This window comes from Narcine bancroftii, chromosome 3, assembly GCF_036971445.1.
Source record: "Narcine bancroftii isolate sNarBan1 chromosome 3, sNarBan1.hap1, whole genome shotgun sequence".
Lineage (NCBI taxonomy): Eukaryota > Metazoa > Chordata > Chondrichthyes > Torpediniformes > Narcinidae > Narcine > Narcine bancroftii.
In genome coordinates, this window is record NC_091471.1 from 357,872,645 (window position 1) to 357,883,332 (window position 10,688).

The following is a 10,688-nucleotide window of genomic DNA, read 5'->3' on the forward strand; positions in this document are numbered from 1 at the left end:
CCATCTGCATCCAACATATTTCCCTCTGCAATTTCTGTTCCCAACATTTTGATTCCATTACCAGACAGATACATCTTCCCTTCTCCTCCCCTCTCTGCCTTCCACAAGGACTGCTCCCTCCGGGACTCCCTCATCTAATCATCCCTTCCTTCTTGTCACCCCCTCAGTATCTACCCGTGACCACAAGAAATGTTACATGAGCTCACACCATCATTTGGGGCTCCAAACAGTCCTTCCAAGTGAAACAAAGAGGGCTCATGCCTGGAGGATTCAGTCACTTTTGGGAGAGTGGCAACACATGGCGCATGTGGACATTCTTGCTATCACCAACCACAAAGCCACACCAGCTGCCTGTGCCAAGGATTCTACGCACGGTTCAAGACGAAAAATGGCGTGGAGGTGAGGAAGTCCACACCTCCTCTAGACGAACTTGCACTGCGTCTCACGAAGGCTGAAGTGAGAAGGATGCTGCTCAAGGTCAACCCTAGTAAGGCTGCGCGACCAGATAACATCACTGGCAAGGTGCTTCGAGGATGTGCGGATCAACTAGCTGATGTCCTCACATGGAGCACATCATGTCTCCCCCCCCCCCCCCCCCCCCCACCCATTGGACCCCTTGCAGTTTGTGTAATGTCCCAACTGATCTACAAAAGATACCATTGCCACTTCACTCCATCTAGCCCTCACCCACCTGGAAAATAAAGACTTGTATGTTTGAACTTGTATGTTTGAAACTTGTCCGTGAACTACTCTTTGCAGATGATGCCGCTTTAGTTGCCCATTCAGAGCCAGCTCTTCAGCGCTTGACGTCCTGCTTTGCGGAAACTGCCAAAATGTTTGGCCTGGAAGTCAGCCTGAAGAAAACTGAGGTCCTCCATCAGCCAGCTCCCCACCATGACTACCAGCCCCCCCACATCTCCATCGGGCACACAAAACTCAAAACGGTCAACCAGTTTACCTATCTCGGCTGCACCATTTCATCAGATGCAAGGATCGACAATGAGATAGACAACAGACTCGCCAAGGCAAATAGCGCCTTTGGAAGACTACACAAAAGAGTCTGGAAAAACAACCAACTGAAAAACCTCACAAAGATAAGCGTATACAGAGCCGTTGTCATACCCACACTCCTGTTCGGCTCCGAATCATGGGTCCTCTACCGGCACCACCTACGGCTCCTAGAACGCTTCCACCAGCGTTGTCTCCGCTCCATCGGAGCGCTCACACCCCTAACGTCGAGGTAATCGAGATGGCAGAGGTCGACAGCATCGAGTCCACGCTGCTGAAGATCCAGCTGCGCTGGATGGGTCACGTCTCCAGAATGGAGGACCATCGCCTTCCCAAGATCGTATTATATGGCGAGCTCTCCACTGGCCACCGTGACAGAGGTGCACCAAAGAAAAGGTACAAGGACTGCCTAAAGAAATCTCTTGGTGCCTGCCACATTGACCACCGCCAGTGGGCTGATAACGCCTCAAACCGTGCATCTTGGCGCCTCACAGTTTGGCGGGCAGCAGCCTCCTTTGAAGAAGACCGCAGAGCCCACCTCACTGACAAAAGGCAAAGGAGGAAAAACCCAACACCCAACCCCAACCAACCAATTTTCCCTTGCAACCGCTGCAATCGTGTCTGCCTGTCCCGCATCGGACTGGTCAGCCACAAACGAGCCTGCAGCTGACGTGGACTTTTTACCCCCTCCATAAATCTTCGTCCGCGAAGCCAAGCCAAAGAAAGAAAGAAGATGTTTGAACACTGTTCATAGACTTCAGCTCAGCATTCAACACGATTATATTTCAAAAGCTGATTAGGAAGTTGACCGTTAGGCCAAAACACCTTCCTCTGTAACTGGTCCCTCAACTTTCTGACTGGAAGACCTCAGTCAGTGCAAATCAGAAACAGCATGTCCGACCCCATCAAACTGAACATGGGGTGCATGCTCAGCCCATTGCGGTTTACCCTGCTGACCCACGACTGTGCAGTGAGACTCATCATCGTTCACTGACAACACGACCGTGGCAGGGCTCATCAGCAAGAACGATGGAGTCAGCTTACAGAGAGGAGGTGCAATCACTGACACACTGGTGCAGAGACAACAACCTATATCTGAACATCAACAAAACAAAGGAGATGGTGGTTGACTTCAGGAGAGCCCGGGGGCGGGGAGGGGGATCACTCTCAGCTAACCATCAATAGCTCCACCGTCAAGGTAGTCAAGAGCACCAAATTCCTTGGTGTGCACCTAGTGAGGTATCTCTCCTGGTCCCCTAACACCAGATCCATTGCCAAAAAGGCCCAACAATGCCCTTTCTTCCTGTGGAGGTTGAGGAAAATTCAGCTTTCACCTTCACAACATTCAACAGGGGGTGCATTGAAAGCATCCTATGTAAATGCATTGCTGCCTGGCTCGGGAACTGTACCATCTCAGAACACAAGCCCCTGCAGCAGGTAGTAAGGACTGCTGAGGGGATCAGTGGGGTCCCTCTCCCTGCCATAATGGACATTTATAACAGCCGTTATTTGTGGAAAGTTATAAACATTGTGAAGGACTCCACACATTCCTCCCACAATCTGTTCTCCGTCCTGCCATCCTAGAAGAGGTACCAAAGCGTTCAGGCCCTCATGACCAGATTGCGAAACAGCTTTCTCCCCCAAGCCATGAGGTTTCTGAATTCTGGGGGGGGGGGGTCTGGGGGGGAAGGTGTACATAGCATAAGTAATATGATATTTATAAGTGGCATGTTATTTATAAAAAAGTTTCTTGTAATTTATCCATGTCAATAACCAGCTCCACAGTTCAGAGAAATGCTATCTCATTTTTTACTGTACACTGCAATGTTTATGGTAAGAACAAAAAATAAATGCAACTTGACTTGTACCTGTGAATTTGCAGGGGTTATCTACTGGGCACTCTCCAACTAAATGACATTAACATAGACTTCTCCAGTTTTTAAACCCCTCCACCAAGAATCTCTCTGTTCCTATCCTGGTCTTCATTCCTCCTCCTTCCCTCTCCATTCAGAAGCTACCCCCTTTTTTTCTTGCTTACCCTCCCATCCACATATAACCTCTTACCTGTTAGCTTGCACTCCTCCTCCTACCCCTCCCCCCCCCCTTTTTATTCAGACACCTTCTTTTTGCTCATACCATGATGAAGAGCTCAGACCCAAAACATTAGATACCTTTTATCTCCAGAAATTATGTACACTCAAATGCAATCATAGTGTTTTCAGGCTTTCCGGTTTAACTGCGTAACTGAAATATATTTTGGGGGTAGCATTCTTAAAACAAGCCATTACCGTATTTTCAATAAATTGTGCTCTCCAGTTCTGCCAAATGTCACTAAATAATCAAGAGGTCTCACTTTTCCCAATGCCAAGGTCATCAATCACAGCTTTTACCTCCCATCTTATGTTTAGAACCAGAATTTACCGCTGTCTACACATCCATAACCATGTTTAATGAATATTAGACAATTATCATTTCCTCATTCCAAATAGTTGCAAAACTCCAAAAAAGCATTACCCCCTTTTCTAAGTCGAGTAAGATAATACTGCTCCTTCGTGACATGCCAGGCAACTGATTTACTTAAAAAATTATTTCAAATCATGCATTTTTATGATTTTCTTTTAAACAACCCATTTCTCAAGTTTCTATTCATCTCCTATCAAAATGACAAATCAAACAGTACTTTTGAGATCCTTTTAAATTGATCATCTGCTTCTCCATCACTTGACTTCCTGAACCAAAGCTCCTTTAATCGGCTGCATTCTATTCTTATAAATTGAGGAGCCGGTTAAATTTTGGGTGGCAAATGACAAATTCAAATTCACAGAATACAACCGCAACCACATGGATAAAATCGAGTACTTAGAGCAGGGGTCCCCAAACATTTCAGACCATTCACCCCCTTCATGGAATACTTGATTCCTCATCGATCTCCAAGCATGGAATCCTAGCACTGGACAGGGGTGAGCTACTGAAGATACAAAGAACGCATACATCTTTCTTCAACACTCAGTCCATCCTCCCGTTTGCTCTCAATTTATTCAAAGACCGAAGCCAAATACAACACGGCGACCACTAAAGCCCGCTCTCGCGAGAGGATGGCTGCCACTGCCATGGGCACTATTTTCTATTTTATCTGCACCTGCCTTCCACTGCAAAAGTTCAATCCCCCCCCACCCCCAGTGTTATTGACCACCTTTTGACCCCCTGGCTTTTAATGACCCCTTGGATAGTCCTATTGATCCCCGTGGGTCGATCTCGACCACTATGGATACCCCTGACTGAGAGCATGCACAACCCACAACTTTGTTGTTAAACTTGGTATGACATAATATTGAAAAACAACATACCTCAACATTTAAAAGGAAACATGCAAGTTCAAGTTTCTACTAAAAGCAGAACCTTGTCCTTGAATCACAAGAGGGTATTTAAACAGGTCAGTTCTTGGCCTTAAGTAATTACAATTTCTACTCTATTTTTATGACAGCAGGTCAAATGGCAATGCCACCTTTTCAAAAATGCACAGAAATGCTTAGAATTGCACACAATTTTCTTCCACGTACCAATTGTGCATTTTTAATTTTTTTTTAGTTGTTCCACTGCATTCCAAAATGCAGCAATGTTTGGATTCAATTTCCAAAAAGCAATGTTTTTACACAATTTAAAAATTGACTTTTCCCCAATTAAAGTGTGTGTAAATTGAACAAGATACAAAGGCGATCTACCATTGAGCTACCATATCTAAATTTATTTGTTAAAAAAAATAACTTCTTGACAGCAAAAAAAATCGTAATCTTTGGTTGTTTAATTTACTCTTGGAAAACTTTTTCAGAAGAAATATTATACATCTGATCAGTAGATCACCGTTCATAATAAAGATTTTGATGCTCTCAACATCTTCAGTATTTTACAATGGAAAGTGGCCCCTACCACTGCCCTTCTTTCTGCCATATTTCCAGGTCATAATTAACTCTGTTACTTCCCCACTGCTATGGACCGTCAGTCAGAAGCAATCCCCTCTGAGACAGAAGGTTGTGGCTTCCAGTCCCCAACTTGATCACAAAGATCCAGTACAATACTGAAGAAATGCTGTGGTATTACAGTGACAACATTAAGATGAGAACCTCAACCAAGGCCTCATTCACTCTTTAGTGAAATTATATCCATGAGACAAACAAGAAAGTATGCTGTGCCCAACCTAAAACTTCCTTCCAAATTGTAAAAATCACAGCTTCCTTGTAAAATTATGTGAAGAGCCATTAATTCTGATGGTTGTGTAGGGGGGTGGAGACTGCACTTAATTTGATCAGCAATCAAAAGAGAGAGAGAGAGAGAGAGCGCACCTTGATGAAAATGGATAATCTCAACTCGCTTCGTCCTTTCTTCATTGCTGTATTTTCTCCTTGGTTGACCATCATCAAAGTCGTCGTAATGAATGCAGTCATTAATTGAGCTAATATCTACAGTGAAAATGATTTTCCATGGTTCCTTTTCAACTAACTGAAGCACAACAGAACATCTTCAACCAAGGATAATCTTCCTATTTGGAATACTTGCTACCTGAGTTCTTCTTTGACCACCTTTCTATGTCATTTCATTACCTCTCCCCCTCCCCCCACACACAACCATTAGCCAACTGGAGGTAATCGCATGAAATTATAACAATTTATTACAAAGGCATGTTAAATTTACCAAATATTCTGGACAGTTTTAGTAACTGCTCACATTAAATAAACAGCTTAACAGATTAAGTGCCAACTGAATTCTTGGACAGACCCTGGTGAGTTGAAGAGATTTTAAAATTAAGATGAATCCGGGCAAGTTTAGTTGTGCAGGGAGAATCAGTTACTCCAGTGGATTAAATGTTATTGATTAACTATTGTTCTTGAAAAATAGTCTTTAAACGAAACAAGAAAATTCACTCCAGATTCAAGGATAGGTTGACCCAAGATTCCTATTGCTATCTGGTCTCCTTTTAAGCATCCAACTTATTTGGATGGGCCACCAAGGTTAGTGCCAAGCTGTTACAGCACCAGTGAACCAGTTTGGAATCCTTCCTGTGATTGCTTGGGTTTCCTCTCATGTTCTATAATAGGTTGACTGGTCACATGGGTGAAGGACCTGTTACTGTGTTGTTTCTCTCTCTCTCAATTTTATTTAAATTTGCTATAACATTTACTTTCTTCCAGAATCATTTCAGGTTCTTTGTGTCCACTCTTACATGCAAACTAATGCATGAAATAAATGGGATGTTTCTTGCAAACTCAATTACCACTAATATTCCCGTAGTACAGAACAGGAAAGCAAACAACTTGTCCAGAAATTCATTATTTGTGGGCAATAAGGTCAATTTTAGTGCATTATGATTGAATAATACACCAAAATCGCTCTTGAATCACAGTAATTACAAAGTGTGGCTCAGATGCTTCCAAGTGCATTCCAAACTAAGAAAATGACACAGGTGAGATCTGGAGATAAAAGCAACAAGTCAACATAATTACCATTTACAGCAGATTCCACTGGGATAGAGGATTGGCCGAGGGGGAAGGGGGTTAATTATGACAGTGGCAACCTCTTTCTTCTTAATGGTAATCCTAAGGTTTGGGCATTGTCTCCTATTGTTTTATTCTCATTTTTCAGCCTCATCATGGCTTCTTTGATTAGAAGCAAGCCTTGCTCTCTTATACCTGCACCAATGAAACAGTTAAACACACCTGAGGCTTCACAGGTATCCTAAACATTATGGTACTTTGAAATGAAGGACCATGGATAAAAAAATGCTGTAATTTCCACATGGTCAAACAAAATTGTATACAAATAACTCTGGATAAAATCTGGAATGCACACTTTAATTACATGTGAATTGTTTGATTACAAATTTAAAACTGAGGAGCACATGGAAAATAAAGGAAAAGAGTGTAACGTTATGGAGGGCATTGTATATAACCAACATTTTGTTTCCAGCCTGAACCCTTCTTCAAGGTATGGGCAAAAAGCAGGCAGGCGCCCGAGTGTAAAGGGAGGGGGAGGAGGACAGGCCAACAGTGGACATGGATAGGAAGGCAGGGCAAAAAGTGGATAAGTATTCAGGGAGGGGGGTAAGCTCTGTAAATGCAGAGCTAGAAAGGAGAGGGAAAGAGGGAGGGAGACAGACAACAGGAGGAGAGCTAGAGGAAAGAAGACATAGGGAACAAGAGAGACAGGAGGGTACGGAAGTCTAAAGGAAACCGGACAAGTTGATGCTAATGCTGTCTGGCTGGAAGGTTCCCAGTCGGAATACAGAGAAAGGTTGAGCGTAGAAGATTGAGGGGGGATTTGATGGAGGTGTTCAAGATTTTAAAAGGGACAGAGAGAGTCAACGTGGATAGGCTTTTTCAATTAAGAGTGGGGGGATATTCAAACCAGAGGCCATGGTTTGAGACTGCAGGGGGAAAATTATAAGGGGAACATGAGGGGAAATGTCTTCTCGCAAAGGGTGGTTGGGATGTGGAATAAGCTTCCGTCGGAGGTGGTTGAAGCAGGGACGTTATTTACATTTAAGGAAAGACTGGATAATTACAGGGAGGGGAGAGGATTGGAGGGGAATGGACCAGGTGCTGGTCAGTGGGACGAGGAGGGTGGGGATTTGTTCCGACATGGACTAGAAGGGCCAAACTGGCCTGTTCTGTGCTGTAAATGATTATAATTGGCGGGTGGACTCAGTTGGGCAGTGACTGAGCCCCAGAACGGACATGTCAGCATGAGAATGGGGCAGAGAATTGAAATGGGAGATCCCCACTATTACAGTGAACAGAATAAAGGTGCTTCAAGTGATCTCCAAGTCTGCGCCAGCCTCTCCAACAATGGGCGCACCAGAGCGAGATGAGTGAAGGGCTGCTTCACGGGGGGAGGACAGTTTGGGGGCCCCGAACGATCGTGAGGGAGAAGGTGTGGCATTTGCTGAAGTCACCGGGGGTAGGTGGTTTGGACGAGGGGGAAGTCATGGAGGGAGCAGTCCCTGCAGAAGGCAGGAAGGGGAGGAGCACTAAATTAACTTGTGTGTGTGAAACTCACTGAGACTGACAAGGGCACACAGCTCTTCGGGCCATTGCTGTTGAACCCGACAGATTAGCAGCCCCTGTGTATGAACAGCAGCTCGAACATTAACTCCCTCCATTCCCCACTGAAATCTCAACGAACCTGGAGTTGCCCTGACCATGACCGTGCAAAACTAAAGTGCAATTCACTTGTGTCGTTTACCGCAGTTTCCCAAGATGCCATTTAAAGTACTGTTCCAAAAATCAGCGTTCAGGTGACCGAGTGGCTCTTTAACCCCACTCCCGACGGCGACACGCCATCGTGCAGGGGACAGGGGGGGGGGGGGACGGGGGGGGGACGGGGGGGGGACGGGGGGGGGACGGGGGGGGGACGGGGGGGGGACGGGGGGGGGACGGGGGGGGGGGGGACCTGCTCCCACCGCCATGCAGCAACTCAGCACGTGCTTCTCCCTCGGAACAGGGCATTTGACGACCAGTCAAGAGGGAAAGTCACGGTCCACTCGGCCAGTCACACGAACAACAAAAATCCAAGCGGCTCCCAGCCCTTTCATTCGCGATCACACTGCGCCAATTCTGACCTGATTTCCTTCGCTGGCGCCACGGATACTTTGTAGCCGCTTCTTCGCAGGGCGAATTCTTCCCCTTCCTCCTCGCGACAACTCAATCGACCAATCCGAAGCCGCGCAGGCCACCGACCTCCGCCCACATGCCAAGCGCGGACCAATCAACGGCGGCGGAGGGCAGCCTCGCGCTGGCGGAGTGTATCCATTTGCAACCCTCGGCGTTCCACGACAGTCCCTCGCTGCGGCTGCGCGTTCCTGTCCCTCAAGGCGACCCGCTGCGCCCCATCGATCCTCAGATCTCGCTGAGAGTCAGCGCTTGACCTGAACAGGACAAAACGCGGAGCCGCTGAGCGCTGCAGATGGGTCACCCAACGTGGACTCGGTGCGGAGCTGCAAGGGACATCCGGGGAAGGCGTGCGGTCAACCCCAAGGATTGGCAGCTGACATGCCCGGTGAAGGAGCGTGTTGGAGGTCCGGAGAACGCACCCAAAGGTCCCGCGGGTCAGAAACAGGCTTTGTTTTGCCCTGACGCGTAAAAATGTGTTTTTTCTTTGGAAGTCGATTGGTGAAATTCGGGGTTCAAAGACCTCACGAAGTGGAAGCAGGAGGAAGCTCCGTCAGAGTGGAGATCCTTGCACAAAAATCGGTCACTCTCTTGGACGCAACTCGAGTGAAGCCTCACGTCCCCGTGGGGTTGAAATCTCCGAAGATTCACTCGTGACAGAATTCCTGCTCTATTTGCCACGTTCGTATCTCTGCGACCAGTTTAACGTTCATGCAGTGGAACTGGAGCACCGCGATTGAGTGGAATGAGACCTGAAAATCTGCACATGGTCCGACCACAAGGACGTGCCGCCGAGTTCCTCCAGCATGCTGTGTCTGACCACAGTTCCAGAGAGCAGAGTTCCAATGTCTACACAGCATGGTATCTTTATTCGAGAGCCCCATCGTTGCGGGAAGTAACTGGGTTTTAGCCTCGTGTAAAACGACCCCAACCCTCACCTTAACCCTAATGTGGCAGTCCAGAGTGACACAGAACCCCAGAGAGGGGAAACAAGTGAACACTGGGGGAATGATGGTCCTGCTGTCCACATATGAACACCCTCACCCTTACCCAGATTCAAGCCTTTTCAAATACTCTATCATAGACCCAAGCTTACAACCTAATCCTAACCCTAATGTGGCAGTCCAGAGTGACACAGAACCCCAGAGAGGGGAAACAAGTGAACACTAGGGGAATGTTGATCCCGCTGTCCACATATTAACACCCTAACCCTCACCTTTACCCAGATTCAACCCTTTTCAAATTATCATAGACCCAAGCTTACAACCTAATCCTAACCCTAATGTGGTAGTCCAGAGTGACACAGAACCCCAGAGAGGGGAAACAAGTGAACACTAGGGGAATGTTGATCCCGCTGTCTACATATTAACACCCTAACCCTCACCTTTACCCAGATTCAACCCTTTTCAAATTATCATAGACCCAAGCTTACAACCTAATCCTAACCCTAATGTGGCAGTCCAGAGTGACACAGAACCCCAGAGAGGGGAAACAAGTGAACACTAGGGGAATGTTGATCCCGCTGTCCACATATTACAACCCAAACCCTCACCCTTTAAAAATACAATCCATATAGAAGCCCCACAACAACAGCAATCTCCACAACAGACTCCATGGGGACAAATTACAGGGACACCCTAACACTGACCCGAGCTTACCAAAAAATACCACCAATAACCCCAACACTAACACTATACAAATTGTAAAAACTGTTGAATAAATGATACAGAGACCTAGCAGAGAAGATACGAGGCCAACAGAGACTAGAAACAGACACAGTGTAATAAAAACATGGGCCAGCACAAAGTGGCAGTTCAGAGTGACACAGAACCCCAGAGAGGGGAAACATGTGAACACAAGGGGGATGATTATCCTGCTGCCCGCATATTGACAACCTAATGTCTGCAGACACCATCATTTAAATAAAAACAATTTTGGAGGAACTCAGCAGGTCAAACAGTGTACTTTATATAGCAAAGAAACATAAACAACATTACCGACTTGAGCAAAATGTAGGTA

At 46.3% G+C, this 10,688-nt stretch overlaps 1 protein-coding gene across 4 annotated transcripts in view; it reads right to left on the reverse strand.

Annotated features, from left to right (window-relative positions):
- Window positions 1–8,690, reverse strand: part of usp36 (ubiquitin specific peptidase 36) — a 73,089-nt gene extending 64,399 nt beyond the window's left edge. For all 4 annotated transcript variants that reach the window (XR_011354874.1, XM_069930009.1, XM_069930007.1 and 1 more), the window contains exon 1: window positions 8,621–8,690. The gene's annotated coding sequence lies outside the window, so the exon portion shown is untranslated. The remainder of the gene's footprint in view (window positions 1–8,620) is intronic.
- Window positions 8,691–10,688: the final 1,998 nt, after the last annotated feature.